This window comes from Photinus pyralis, unplaced genomic scaffold, assembly GCF_008802855.1.
Source record: "Photinus pyralis isolate 1611_PpyrPB1 unplaced genomic scaffold, Ppyr1.3 Ppyr1.4_LG1, whole genome shotgun sequence".
Taxonomy (NCBI): domain Eukaryota; kingdom Metazoa; phylum Arthropoda; class Insecta; order Coleoptera; family Lampyridae; genus Photinus; species Photinus pyralis.
In genome coordinates, this window is record NW_022170249.1 from 35368257 (window position 1) to 35384272 (window position 16016).

The following is a 16016-nucleotide window of genomic DNA, read 5'->3' on the forward strand; positions in this document are numbered from 1 at the left end:
GCGCCTCATACTCCTTGCAAGACAGCATTAAGTTCCATCGTTAATATCATTATTGCTATAATATTTTTTTTTTTTACATTTTTTTTTTTAGGTTTTCATTTGTGCCTTCATACTGAATGGTTTTTATTATCATATAGTTTTTTCTTGCTAGGTTTTTTTTATGTCTTGGTCTCTTGTTGTTAATTTCATATGTAGGGGGTTGAGTGGTAGAGCAGACGGAATAACACGGTTTATTCCAGTCTGAACTTCGCCCTATTGAGTCACCCATTATGTAATGTAATGTATAATATCTTTTCTTTGTATGGTGTGTGCTCAATAAATGTCATTATTATTATTGTCATTATTATTTATTTCGAAATACCTTTTTAAATTACTTCAGTACAAAATAAAAACGATTTTGCAAAATTTCGGTTTTTTCCGAATCTCCAAAAGTAGTCGGAACTTTTTCAGTTTCGAACCTGCATTTTGTTAAGCATCACAATACGCAACTTTGTCAAATGTAAAGTACCTACCTATCTCTTACAGTTCCCGAGATCCCCATGGTGACCCTCGCATTTGAATTAGTCTGTATAGACAATTTTTCGAAATGAATCTCAACGATTTCCTACCATTTAGTATTAATTCCAGAGAGAATATTTGAAATTCATCATCTATTTGTTTCATTTCACTTCAAGGCCAACAAATTCCGTTTCAAACACCAAAACTAACTTAATTTGTCCTTTAAAACTACCTTTTTCGAAGTTTAGATCAGACACCTTGCTCGAGTCTAAGAATAGAGCCTTATCGAAGACAAACACTAACACTAGTTCGATTAGTTTGAAATTGTAATTCTAGATAAACCTCCTACGTCTCTATGAATGGTGCCGAATGGCGTTTGCGACTTCAATTACGAGGTTTTATTTATTTACAATTCACTAACAATAAATTTATAATAGTCAAAATAAATGTATTTATAACAATTCGGTGTGCTTATATAGCAAACAACATTCTTTCTAGAATGTTCTCGAGTGCTCAAGGACGCTTCAGAATGTTCTCAAACAAACACGTCATATTTTTCGGAAAAATTACGTCACATCCACGCCATGCCTCGGGGTCTATCGAGATTTATGGAATATTGGCTACACTACCCCTCTCTTAAAACTGCTGCATCTCGTAACACGGACAACGGTTATAGCAGAGACACAGTCCCGGGCTACCCTTGTTCCATAGCGCGAACTTGGCGGCGGTACTTACACGATGACCCTCTTGCGCATCTTCCATTCTTGTAGAAAAAATAATCTACCGCATTACGAATTGCGATTTCCACTGGGGTTAAAGCAATGTTATTCCACCCCCGTGCCCTGGAATACCACCTCCAGCATCTTAAGCACGATGCGCCAGTCTAACTTATCAAAGTCACATACAATCATTGGAATTGCCATGAATTGGTAGTTGTCCAAGTGCTGTAGCGCATTCCAAAAATCTTCCTAACCAGGTTTATCACAAAATCAATCATTCTTACCAGTTAATAAAGGAATCGTTTCCTTGTGGAAGTTTCCGTATCCGATATTAAGTCGTTTATTCTTTCCACGACTATATACGTCCCTTCCCAAGCTCTTTGTAACTTCGGGGATAACTCGCGTCTCCTTTGAATGCAACCAAACCAGATCTCCAGGTTGATAACCACCAACTTGAGCCTTCAGGTCGTATTTCTCTTTCATTTTGTCGCAGGTTCTCCACGTACTAGTTCCCCACAGTTTATTCCTGACATGGTGTGTCAAATCACACGGCAGCCAGAGTTCCCTCTCAAACAACACGGAAGCTGAACTCTGCCTTGCAGTTTGCTGCACCGCAAAACGGTTCGCACAAATGCGGATATTCATCCCAATCACGCTGGTCGTGGGACACAACTTTTGATGAGTACTTCCCCATTGTCCTATTCTGAGTATTCATGCCTTCTACCATTCCGTCTGTCTATGGGTGTGAAGGAGTGGTTCTGGTTTTGTGTGCCCAATTGTTGACACAGGCTTTGGAACAACGCCGACTGAAGAAAATTTCGTCGCTAGTCGCCTAGACTCTTAAATTGTAATAACCATCGCAATGCTACATGGTCGGTCCATACGAGGAACTTCTAGCCATATAGATACTTATGGGAATGTTCGATTGACTTGATGACGGCTGGCAGTTCCCTTCGGGTGACACACTATTGCTTTCCGGTTTAGAGAACACTTGAGATAGCATCCCATGCCAGAATGCTAGCGTCCGTATCCAACACGAGGTCTTCTTCTTTTCTAGGAGATCCTTAACTAAACCTTGTTTAAGAGGCAAAAACCAGCTTACATCCATCATACCATATGAAATCTCAGTCTTCCTTTGTTAACTTGGTCAACGGCTTTGCAATATCGGCAAATCCAGGAACAAATCGCCGGTCCAAGAAACTCCCAACTTTGTCGGGATCCACTGTCACTCCGTTCTGTGAAATCAGATGACCGCGATATTTGACTTTTTGAAAAAGGTTGCATTTCTTTGTATTAAGTTGAAGGTGAGCAACGCGCATCCTTAGAAACACGTCTTCGAGATCCTTGAGGTGCTCTTCGAACGTTCCACCAATAACAACTCTTCGTCCAAATACAAAAGGCACGTTTTCCAGGATAAACATCTCAAGACCACATCCATTAATCTCTCAGTTTTTTTACAATTCGACGTTGAAGTTGGCCATGACATCCTCCTTGTGAACACACAAACAAACATAACCCAGGCAGGTCTCGCACTTTTTGTTTTACTTATAATTCGGAAGACTTAATTACTCATTAACATGTTGTACAAATAAAAAATTAAAAAAAAAATTAATTGGGAGAGTAATGGGAAAAATCATTTCGTAATTTGAAAGAGAGGCTAGACAACGGTACCTCGGAACTAGGCTAGCGTTGTGACGTCAGCTGCCTTCTAAACTCAGGCAAGTTCTCGATTTTAATATTTAATTTCTTTAAAAATGCACCGATTTTGGTAAAATTTTTATGAGGCGTTCTTTAAGTAAATCGATTCTAATTTCTAAGGAAATGGGACGTTCCCGTGAAAAGTTGGGAGCGTGGTCGTTGAGGTATGCGCGCGAGTTTAAAAATTCGCACCGTCGAAACGGTTCAATGTAGGGTGTAGAGTCTCCAGCTGGGGTAAGTGGGGATAGTTGGCGCAACATTTCACGGGGTTGAAGGAATTCTTCTGGCGACCTCGGGGTGGCTGCCGTAAGACGCTAAAATATCGAAAAATTTCATCCGTTTTAAACAATAAACAAACATGTGTTCCGCGTACAAGGAGGAGTGGACGGTATAGGCCCGGGTAGTCGACGACGGGTAACATTTTGTGCCGCGCTTCAATTATTTGAACTTCTAATGACTAGTTTGAAGCCAAACTGTCATTATTATCATTTTTTTGAGACCTCCCTAATAGGGAGTCCCTATTGATCCATTGCTCGGTTCGCTAGTTCACAATCTCAATTGTGCAAAGCCAACTGCGAAGCCTTTCGTTAATGGAATTCGAAAATGTATCAATTAATTTAGAAAATTGTAACGTTATAATAGAACTTACCATATTCCGAAAAATCAAACGGTAGTCCTATGGGCGCCAAATCAGCATTTGAAAACATCAAACTAAATTTAGTGCAGCGAATTTAATATTCACAAGTTGTCAAGTAAATTTTACAATTTGTCTGCCAACGATCACCATCCCCGTTCAGTCAGCCAAACTGCAACTACTATAATGTGAAGAAACATGAATATCGCATTTAGAGATATCCCAGTGTTGGAACTTTATCGTCTTATAACATAAAATTTATTCATAAAATCCACAATTGAAATTTTCCTGTTGAAAAGGGCGCTGGTGAGGCGTCATTTTGAAATATAGGTATTGGTGAGTGGATAAAGTATCAATACGTATGCGCTTTTCGTCTTCAGTTTCCAGCCATTTAACACTGCATCGTGTTGTATGTTTTTCATTTCACCATTTGTAAATGTATCGCTCTATTTTCAACAGTGGACAAACAGAAAAGGTAATGTAAGTCTCTTTGTAAAGAATATTTTTATTAAACCAATTAACTTCTGCACGCTCTCTCCCTCTCGCAGTTCGTGTAGCAACGTGCTAAAAAAAGATGCTTCAAGTGCATTTCGTTTTTAATTTTACGCTCCGTAAAGAGAATTTTTAAATAGTTAGTTAATAATGACAAGTACCACTGCTAAAAGTGACTACATCAACTTTGAAGTGGCCTTAGCTACATCACATTTATTATTTCACGTCTTTGTATTTCGTCTTCTAAATTGGTGTAACTTTTAAAAACAGGCTTCGGTTCTTTCTGCTATGTCATTTTTGTCCATAACACTATACACGGATTATTAAATACTGCTCTATTCATCTTTTAAATGGGAAAAATATCTTTCCATTGTTATTGCCTCGTAAATTTGCGTTGAACCATTTACATTTATTTACAGGCTTTCGAAATTCTTGTAACATTGTTTTTTCCGCTATATTGTCAAATAATTAAACTGTTGGATGCAAAAATCATTACTTCAACAGTCAACGCTACCAACCAATGGGAGGGCTATAAAAATAGATTATCCTCATCATGTATCTGTTGGCAAACACTTGTAAACAAAACATTCAATGTGCTTGTCTAAACTACTTGGAAGGAAAATTCACAATTGCATAATTTTATAATTAAATATCAGTATAAAGTTACCTAAAAATTATAGTTATAAGTGCTACAAGAACTTAAAACATGTTACATCGCAATAAGATATTTTTAATTCATTTACAATACACAATCTCGTCATCTCAAACGTCCCTCGTGCTTATTTGTATTAACTTTTCCAAAAAATACAAGGTGTAACATATCCTATACAGGGTGTTCATTTTATTTTGTCTACTATTTCCATCTCGAGAACTGTAAGAACTACGAGGTCAGTTAAAATGTATATTTTACAAGACTATTTTAATGTTCACGAACAAATTTTTTTCAACCTGTGGTATACAAACTGTGGATACCAACTTTGTATTGTATTTTTTTATTTCCGTATTCGATAGAACACGAATTGAGTGATATACTATTTGTATACCCTTAGATAACAAGTTTTTTGAGAAAAATTCATTCCCATAGACATTTTCGAAGATTACGTGCTAATACAACTGCATTTATTGGAAAATCGAGAGCAACAAATAATGATCTTGAAATAGATATTTTGGCCTATTTTGAAACAAATCCAATGATAGCTATGAGAATGGCTGCTACCAAGCTACCAGTGTAGTGTAGGAAGAGTACATAAATTTTTAAAAGGAAATAAATACAGAGCGGTTAAACTTAAAACGTGTACTAATATGAAAGATAAAATGGCTTTTTCATATGTATGAAGGTATTTTCACAGGTGATCGGTATTCACCATTTTTAAAAAACGCGTTAGTAAATATGCTAGATGATGTGCCCTTAAATGTTGTAAGATTTTTATATTACCAACAAGACGGTGCACCTGCCCACAATGCACAAGGGTAACGCAATATTTAATGATATGTTCCCGAATCAGTGGATTGGGACTAACGGCCCTATTTCATAGCCCGTCAGGGCGCCGCATTTAAATCCATTAGGTAGCAGCAATTGCAAGGGTCGCTCATAAAAAACCTAATGGCAAATTTCATAATCGGAACGCGTAATTTATTGTAAATGATTTAAATTTCCATTTATTTTATGCACATTATTTCGTAAAATTAAAACACGTTACAGTATGGCCTCAAATTACTAGGCACGTGACAACAATACCGAAATTTAGTCGGCAAAATAATTCACTAAATTGGTCATATTAAAAAAATAATATCGACATCTTCATTAAAGTCATTGTGTGGCAATTAACGATGTTTGTTTCGCGTAGATTTGAAATTCTCGTTTGGAAATGTAAAAAAATATTGTTGCTTTCATTGGAAAATTGTAATTGCTCAGCGTGATGTGTATTATCATAAAAAAATAACTATTATTTGGAAAAGTCCTGCTGTTTGCTTAGGATTAATAAATCGGTACACGGTTATTTATTTTAACAGGAGCGACATGGGTTTATGTTTTTTTTCGATTTTGCATTTATGAAATACGTTTTTCAAGTTCACATGACTGAATAAGCCTTAAGTGACGTGCTATGGAGATATTTTTGTTTCTCTTTTCACTTTACGTTCGACTTTACTCAGATTCGAAATCTGCGTATGCTCATCGATAAAGCCAACAATTTCGAATAAACAACATAAATCGGATTAAATTACTCAGCATTATGGGACTAAAACGTACATACTCGTAGTATCGTAATTTTCAGGTGTATGTTGAATGTCCTTCGCCAAAGGGCTGTATGACCCTGATTGAACGCCAATACCGTTACTCCTGAACTATAGGCACCACGAGAAACAAGTGTATAATCAAGTCTCCACTCCGCGTCGTGCTTTTAAACTCGTTGCGCGTGCTTTAAAGACCAATTATATACACGCGTACAGTATTTACCAGCAATATAATTTAAAAATAAGAGAAATAAGGTGAAATCATATTGACCGGAATACATTTCTAATTAAGTGGGTTTATTATTCGTAAATCCATGATTGCCATATAAACGTCACTTGACGTTTTCTTATAAAAATCACCATCTTTGTAAACAAATGACTTTGGTTGAAGAAGATAATGCACCGTCCATTCAGTGGCTTGCTGCAAAAGTAGAAAAAAGTTGGTACCTGCAAAATCCAAATGCAAAAGCCTATTATAAAGAATGTGAAAGGTTGTTGGCGTGGATGAATAGAAAACATCTTTCGAACAAAGTCGAACAGATTTGGCAGCATACCTACTCTAAACCATTGTCTAAACCACGTGCGTTTGTGAAAACTTCCGCATTTGCAGAATGCGATCTGAGAGGATTTTTAGCGCATTTTTGAAAAAAATACGCTATTATACTCGTTATGGCTGGCAGGCCGGCTGTCCGCGTGAGATCTCCACAACTACAATAGCTAGAGAATTCAAATTTTCACTAAAAGCTTTCTGCTATAGTGTAGATGTGCAGGCACTAGTCTATTTTGAGTTAGATTACTTGTGAGATCGATAATTGAAGAAAATAATTTCGATATGGGTTTCGGAGGTGCTATAATTTTACCGTTAGATAGCGCTACCAGTATAAAAACTTATTATTTACTTTGTGATTTGTTTTACAAAATGAAGACGTACCCTCAATTGAAATTAAATAAAATTAATTATTTAACGCAGCCAAAATTACTCCTGAGATCGATAATTTTAAACTTCGCTAATAAAATACTGACCTGCATTACCAAAAATGCGCTTTAATCATGCATATGCTGATTTACAACTTGTTTAATTCATTCCCAGATTATAGTTTCATTTATCATATTTGAAGCATGGTAATTTGAAGTAACGTTACTTAGGAACCTGTAAAGCTCGGTGTGTTTTAATCGCCTCTTTTCGCACGCGCTGGTATGTAATTTCTCATGTCGTGCAAGTTTAAAAGATTGTTGCGTTTCCACGCCGAGAACACAATGGATAAACGTCTGCACCGCCAGCTGTTAAATAAAGCTTTCTGGAACCGTAGAATACGCGAATCTTATCAACGGGGCTATATCGGATTCGGGTTCTTGCAAAGTTTCGCCCGATTTTTGCGTTCGATTCTTTAATTGAATGTAATACACCTGCTGCAAATGCCTATCTCCACACCGAGCTTTTAGCCGTGACACAATTCTCAAAACCTTGTTGCTGATGTTTTGGAATCGTACGCAAAACATTCCAACGCATCTCCACGGAATGCAACTATCAGTAAAATTGTCTTTTCTTCTGCTGTCCATTTATTTGTAGCGGTAGCGGCCTCAAACTGTCTCAAGTAGGTGGACCACGATGATTTTCCGTCGAAAGTCTGTCACATGGTTCTGGGGCATCTTTGCAGGACCATTATGGAGTAGATCTTGTGTTATCACAGACCACACATCACTTTTTTCATTAATAACATAAATCGTTTTCATAATTCTGTATCTCATCTTGAATCATATCCTTTATTTCTTGTTTACATTTTTCAATTTTAGCTTCTATCTCAGCTTTCATGGCCTGTTGACCGGTTTTCATTTCAGCGTGACCAGATTTGATTTTTTTCATTAGCTGGAGCAGTTGTTCTATTTTTCCTGACGTAGATTACTCACATATACACAATTTATAACAGCGCGCACTATTTATTATTTCGGTGTTGAAATTGCCGTCGTTCTTTATCGCTGATGACTAATCTTTCATGGCGCCTCGATGTCGAGATTTCTAGAATAGTCGCTACAGTATCTTTCGATAATGGAATATTCTTTGCAAATATTCCAAAAATAATATAGGAGATTGATACAAAATTAAATCATAGATCTTATAGCAAAAGTACTTGAGAATCCAATAGTAATGTGCGTATTTCTCCATTATTATTGTATCCTTGGACGAATTAATCATCGTCGAATCTCATTTGACATTAAAAAATAAACTCTAACTCAATGAGCTGGACGTATGCCTCTTTGTATCGTAGTTTGAGAATCATGCGTCAGCGCACTTTCAAAATAAGATCAGAAATGACCAAATCTGTATATGAGAGGAGCCAACTCAGGAGCCAACTGGGGAGCCAAGCAAACAATTGAAACAGATTGACACTTTTAACAATAAATATATTGTGCATTTAGATGTTGAGGTACTTAGTCCAATAATTCTATTTTCAAGAAATAATTAAAATAAATGTGTTTTAAAACTACATTTAAAGGAACGCACAATGCTTAAAACTATTTTGCCCTTTCGGAGTCAAAAACGTTGCTGAATTGCACTAACATTAAAGTTCTTCCAACAGAAAAGTATAGTAGGAGGTCAGCACTTTCCAATACAGCTGATTGAATTTCGTAATGCTTTCAAACAACAATTACATCGTTTCAATTCGGTATTTGATATTTTCGACTTGCTCATAATCAAATTTACCAAATGTGCAGCCAGATATAAGGGAGTAATATCTGTTTTTACTTTGTTTGTAACTACAAATGCAACGTAGGAATAGTAGAACCTTTAATGCATTTAAACTCGGGAAGCAGCATACGACGTAGTCAATCAGTTTTCCATAACAAAGACAAGACGCGAACCGTATAGAGGATACCTATGACAATTGATCTTATTTGTTGTAGGTATATAAGTTTCTGGGTGTAGGGAATTGGCCAGGGGTTGGGTGTAATCCAATATTTTACAAATGTGATATTACATGTTTTTATTGCGAAATTGATTAAATTCGTGTATACTAGTAAATTCAATTCAATTTTGGGTCAAGGCTATGTACTCCTAATCAAAACACAAATTCAGCAAACATTTACACCAAAAATGAAAGCGATTTCAAACAATAAAAGTTAACGGCATCAAACACATGTTTCTGCATTGAGGTTAAATCAAGTCACCTTCAAAAACAGTTATTGGAACCCACAAAAATTATAAACTGTTGCATACAAAACACAAATAAATTATAAAGACCACTACCTGAATTAAATAACAACAAACGTTTACGGAGCGATGCTTTCTCAACCGCCATTAAAAACAAAACTTTCGCTTCTTCGCGCGGCTACCAACTCTCAAAAATGTGTGCATCGGCGTAAGTTGTATATATGGGGTGGCGCCTAGTTTTTTTACTCAATTGCGCTGCTAGAAACGTGGATTTCTTCTTAATGCGGTATCCACACTTTAAGTTTTTTCAAAAAGGGCACTAACTTTCTTTATAAATAGTCTATCCCACCACCGCCTGCTTATTCCAGTCATTAATAACTCCTTCACTCACTATTCTGATTAATTGAACACGTCTACCAATGTGTCGGATTGGACTCGTTAAATTTTTTAGTTGTCAATTCAGACCCCTCTCCTCCATCAAATTGTAGATTCTAGATTTTTCTGCAAAAAAATACAAATCCAAATAAAGTGCTATCGTTACATACCGTTAACGGATAGGCAAAAAACAAAGAAACAAAATAGTTTTCCCTCAAAAATCATCACAGGGTAACTGAAAAATCAGGGTATCAACTTCACTATGTACGAGTACCTTATTGGTTTGACTATACTTTTCATTTGCTATTGAATTAGATGGATGTGTACAAAATTAAAACGTATTTAGTGTTGTACAAAAATATGGTCAAGTGATAACCGAATTGTAATAAAAACCTGAATCACTCGTGGGGCGGTCAAATACATACACACATAAATTCAGATAAAAGGAACCTGTTAATTTAAACTGATAAATGTATAACTTATATTTGAATGCAGTTGCTTGTTGAGCGCGTTTGTTTGTACATCGTTGTTTCAAACTTCCCCAAAAAAGTGATTTGGTGTTGTGATGGTGCATAGCGAACAAGGAAGGCGGATGTTTCATGTAACAGAACAGCAAGGTATGGATTTTTTTGATTTTTTTGGAAGTTTTAAAAGGCACATTGTCAATGGAATCTTTTGATTTCTCTGGAAGTTTTTAAAACAGTGCTTTAAAGCGCTCCGCCATGAATCATTACCGTTTTCATGATGGGTTCATGGCGAGGTATGTCTAAATCGTTCTCGCCGTACCATACGCTGTGCATCTCTGAAGCATTTTTGCATTTTTGCTTTTCAAAAAATATAAGAAGAATATCTAAAACCTACAAATAACCTAAATGTTCATCTCTGCTGATGCGGTTATGCATTTTTGTAAGAAACATAATTTAGCAAGTGCATTTGGTTGAAAGGTTGACACTCTGTGCACCTGCCAGTATTTATACATATACAGGGTTAGGCAAAACTATGGCAACTTCCTTATATCTTTTCAGATATTTATTTAATTAAAAAAATGTTGTGCAACCGTGAATTTTTTCACGGACACTATAATTTCCTTTAATTTTTTGAATACAGGATGTTTTTACATATTTAACCATGATATTTTTATATCAGATCGTATAACAAACCACAAAAATTGATTTTAAAAGGGCACAGCTTACTAAAAGTGAGTTCCGGCATACTACAGACACGCGTAATTTTTACTATACACCATTTTTTAGGATAATTTTTGTTATACGAATGGAATGGTACGTTAAAAAGGGTGTTAGAATTTTTTTTCAAATATATATGGATAAATTAACGCGACGAAGGGTGAAAATCGATCGGCCAAGCAAAACAGTGAGTGATTATTACTGACCATTTCGTTTTAGAACAGGTGTTATCTCTCTTCCATATTTTTCGTGCCTTAAAAGAATCCGGATAGACAGTTAACCCCAAAGATTTTCATTTTTCAACAGTATGCAGCAATTATTTTAGGCCTAAACGTGTCTCGCAAAGATAAGAGGCCTTAAAGAAGGGAAATTTATTTGTGCAATAATTTAAGGGATTCGACATAAAATGAATCGCAACACTCCACCGAAAAGATTAAATTTGAGCGTAGCCATTTATTGTTAAATAGCATTTAGCGGAACAAATTGGTGTAGTTATACTCTGAGGTGTAAGGGAAGTGAAATCGCAAACTTCGTTGGGTTGTTCCCAATTCGGTACCCCTTAGCGCACTTCAGACGTTACGTAATGTTCATAAGGGTAAAACTATAAATCATGGTTTTATTGTAATTGAGTCAAAGGGAGCAGCTGCATGATACAATAATCTCACCCTCATCAACCTAAGAGTGAAGAATTTTTTCTTTACGTAAACTAATTGCGCGATTATGTAACGTATTTGAAATTCGTTTGTTTTTGCTTTGAAACTTGTGATGGTAAGCCAGCAAATGTTCTCATTTAAGAAAAATCTTTTTATAAAGTGCGCACTTTTGTAACAGACGAAAAACCTACAAACACTGAAGGAAAACACTACTTAACCTGTAACATTTAGAGTGTAAATCAAAGTAAATCCAGGCCTGAGAGCAGACAACGAAGACAAATTATCCGTCGTTGTGCATTCTTCTTAAGCTTAAGTGATATAATCAGTTTTCAGGACAACAAATTCTGCAGGCACACTGAAATTGGCATCTCGAATTAATTCAATCTTTCGACTTTGCGAATCATTTTTGGGGACAAAAAAGTCTGAGGTCATCCGTTCGTATCCGCTACATCTTTCAATTAAGGTAATTGAATCAACGTCAAAAGAAATCTAATTCACCTTAATATAAGACGATGCTTAATCTGCTATGAAATATGATTTAAAGCTAAACAATGGCATTCCCTATTTTTACTTAGGTATATCCCCGTAACATTACAGTTAATTAGTGGCGTTTAACCAAGGATTATCTGTCAACATAATTTAAATTTTGTAGAAGTATATTATGTAAACGAAGATTTTAATCCTTATGAAGGTTTTATCTGGAACTTTTTTTATTCGTTCAGTTATACACAAACGGAAGTAGGGCACGCGATGCCTATTAACTTGAATAAAAATAGGCAAAAAAGGCGCAATAGTCGGGGCGATAAATACAGATTTAACTGTAATAAAGCTAATTGCATCTGATAATTAACACGTCTATTAATTAAGCGAAATGGAGGATTTTAAGTGCTCCGATATTTTCGCACTGATGACAATCCGCGTTCTTTGGGATTAGCATTTCGATCGCGAACTTACTCGAATCGAGTTTGATTTTTTGCATTTATGCATGTGGGTATGACCAGTGTATATTTTGTGTTTATGCCCTGTCAGTAAATAGACCATTTATGTAGCATACGTTTAGTGGAACACTAACGGAAAACTTGAAGAACTAAGAGGATTTCCTAAGATTGAGTTTCTCGCATAGATTTGAATCATTAAGGTCGCGAAAAGTGAGTGTCAAGATAATTAAATTTTGTTCGGTAGATAGATAGATGGATGTCACAGACTACGGTTGCATTTACATGCACCCGTTAACTGTCGATAACTCGATCTGTCAACAGTGAAAAAATAACATTGAAGGTAAAAACTAAAACCAATTCAAAATATCCTTTTTCATGATGGGACATTTGATTTTGATTAAAATCCGAAGGCCGAAAGTAAAAAAAAATTAACAAATCCCGTAACGGTTTATGGGTTTAAATGGTCTCAAACCAATTCCCAACATGGACCCGGAAATCCTTAATCAGCGATACATGATTAAATTAAGGGCATGGAGACTTATAGAAGCATTTCAACCACCGACGAAGAAGGCATATTGACAGATCGATAATTTTGCCGGAGAAGTAATGCACAGGCGCAAAAGCGACCTGTAAAGTCAGCCGCGTAGCGGAATTGAACGGTACAAAGAAACGGTTACATCCGCTTTTTTCGTGTAGACCGCCTTTTACACCCGAGGTGGGAATGGGCACCTCTCGCATTTTTGTAGGCAGCATTTTTGGTATCGACCGCCTTTTCCGTATCAATCGCCGATTAGCATTAACCGTCTTCCGGAATGTAAATTAGTTCTTAATAAAACGAGTAAAAGTGTACCTATGTCATGTTTCCAATTGATAAAAATTTTAATTGTAACCAATAATAACCACAACTCCATTGAAACTCTAAGCGCCATCGATTTGTTTCATGTAGGTAATGAATTTGTAATTGTCACATTAACAGTCATTCCCAACCCAATTCGGAAAACATATCAGGTTTTAATACTAATCTCTTGCTCATTCAATGGGTTTGGATGAAATCTTGTATCTTTGACCACTTGAGAAATTCATTTCCCTAATAATAAACTTTTTGCGCATGGATAAAGAACCTTATGACACACTTGATGAATAAATAGCTAATTGAAATTTTGATACATTAAAAAAGTCACTTTCATTCTGAAAAATAATTTGAAACTTTTTAATAAACAAACTTTAATCAAAGCTTTCCAGCTTATGGGCACGCCAAAGTATTATTTTAAAATAAATTTAATTTCTTTTTAATTAATTATCGAGATCAACAAACTCGAAACCAGCTGCTTTCGACACGTAGTAAGTTTGTAGTTTCTAAACTTTAGATTGCTTGTATTAGTTATGTGCGAAATTCCTGGAAACGTATTGCATCGACTTATCGGCAACGTATGAGGAAAGTATGTTGCACTTTGATTAACTTCTGCTGCAATTCCGTGCGATGGAGTTGTGTTCAAATGAAAGAGAGCTAAGCGATAATCATATTGTAATATGTTTATGCTCTTGAATTAGCGGTTTCTATTACACTGTGTATGGAAACCAAAAACGATTCGTGCAGAATAGCATAATCAATTTCATAACATGTTTTAGTATAAAAAAAACATTCAAATAGTTTTTTACCAAGCGTAAATGAACCATACAAGATATTCTTTGTTAATTGACAGAATTAGCTGAATTTCGAATTAGAACGAGTTGCCATTTCTTGCTGGGAAATTACGTAAGAGTTTACAGATAGTTTAGGGGACATTAGCCATTAACATGATTTTCCATAGGCATATATAAAACCAAGGTACAAAGTTGTTGATAACTATTTTGAGCACCTTTGCTCTCAATTTGTTATTCAATTCACGCTTCGTTTCCCTATCAAAACTATTTTCTCCAAATATCAGATTTTTGGAATCAAAAATCAAATGTTTTAGCAAAATCAAACATGTTCAACTAATGCCATTGCGTCAGCTACCGTTTTCTTACACCATGATCGCGAAGGAGTCTATTAGGGTAAAATATCATTTAGAACTGGTATCGCCTCGCAGTCACTTCTACCACACTCAATCTCGGAATCCCCAGCACCTACCCCGCTTTGTTTTTTGACAATTTCTCGTGCGAGATAAGCGATGCAGTTGTTTTTGTGGCGGAGATGGAATTTAGAGTGTCGTCGGTAATAACGACGTTGTTTTTATTCGAGGAGTTGGTTTATCATGCTTACATAGGAAGAATGAATAGTAAACAGGGCTGTCTCGGGCTTTTTTTAAGGCGAGCGTAATTGTCTGTGACGATTTTGGTACCGGTAGTCCAGCTGGTTGTTTTAAAAATACATCTTTGTTCTCATATTAGTTAAACAATGCCGAAACAAGTTTAATATTGTGAAGAGGTGTTTTTACTCATGGAGATTCCAGTTTAAAAAGTTTGTGTTTATCAAGAATGAAGAAACAATGGTGTAATACCTACAAGAAAAGTCTTACTATCCGCGAAGTTACAAAGTTAAATGTTATTGTCTTCAATCGAGTTGTGATGTTTTAAAAGTGAGTTGTTTTTGTTTCTTAGAAGAATAAGTCAGATTGAGATAGTACTTATTCCAACGAAAAGGTTAAAACCCTTCCCCCTTACTTTTACGTATTAAGGTTCGCATTTTTGTGCCTCCACTAGCTAAAATATAACAAGAAAACTTTACCTTACGCAACAGGATGCTTACTGTAAATCTTATCTTATCGAGTACAGTACAATATAATAGTCACTTGATACGATACCGTTGTCTTCTCGCAGCTTAAACGGAACCCATAACTTTGTACCCATATACGAAAACACTCGTGAAATCATAAACATTTCCCATCTTAAAAAATCTCCACGGCTCCGCGAGAATCCCTCTTTTTACTTCCAAGTAAAAATCCTACGATCTTTTTTCCCACACATCCCAATTTTAAGTGCGTTTAAAATGGACAATTAGATTTAAATTCTACGGCTGAAACCGCCACTATTGGGTAAATCAAAAAATATCGGCGACCGTTGATTGAGCTTACTGTGTCCGAACTATTGCTATAAGAATCTGAATTAGTCACGTTGGTATTTTAAAATAGAAAATGGGCGAGGAGCTCAGTTTAAAATCGGATTACTTGGCGACGGTAGGAAATCATAACCCACCCTCCAAGGCTACAGGCGCCTGTAAATGCATGGGAATAAACGACAACTTTACAAACTACAGATAATAAATATACATACACAAAAAGCTTAGTGACTGTTGATTAAATTTAACCTTAAAAAATACACCTACCTAACATAATCTAAACTGGACATTACAAGATTTGAGTTAAAGTGTGTGTTTCGTCGAACATCGCATATTTCTTGTCCTGACCAGTTTATTGGTTTATTATTAACAGAACTGAGAGTACTTCTCTCTTAAATT

At 35.9% G+C, this 16016-nt stretch overlaps 1 protein-coding gene across 7 annotated transcripts in view; it reads left to right on the forward strand.

Moving 5' to 3' along the window:
- LOC116160483 overlaps nt 1-16016 on the forward strand; it is a 321930-nt gene that overhangs the window by 29989 nt on the left and 275925 nt on the right. The window contains exon 1 of one of the 7 annotated variants that reach the window (XM_031473684.1): nt 10309-10419. The exons of the other annotated variants lie outside the window; for them this stretch is intronic. The gene's annotated coding sequence lies outside the window, so the exon portion shown is untranslated. Of the gene's footprint in view, nt 1-10308; nt 10420-16016 lie in introns of those variants that run through there. 7 annotated transcript variants of the gene reach the window in all.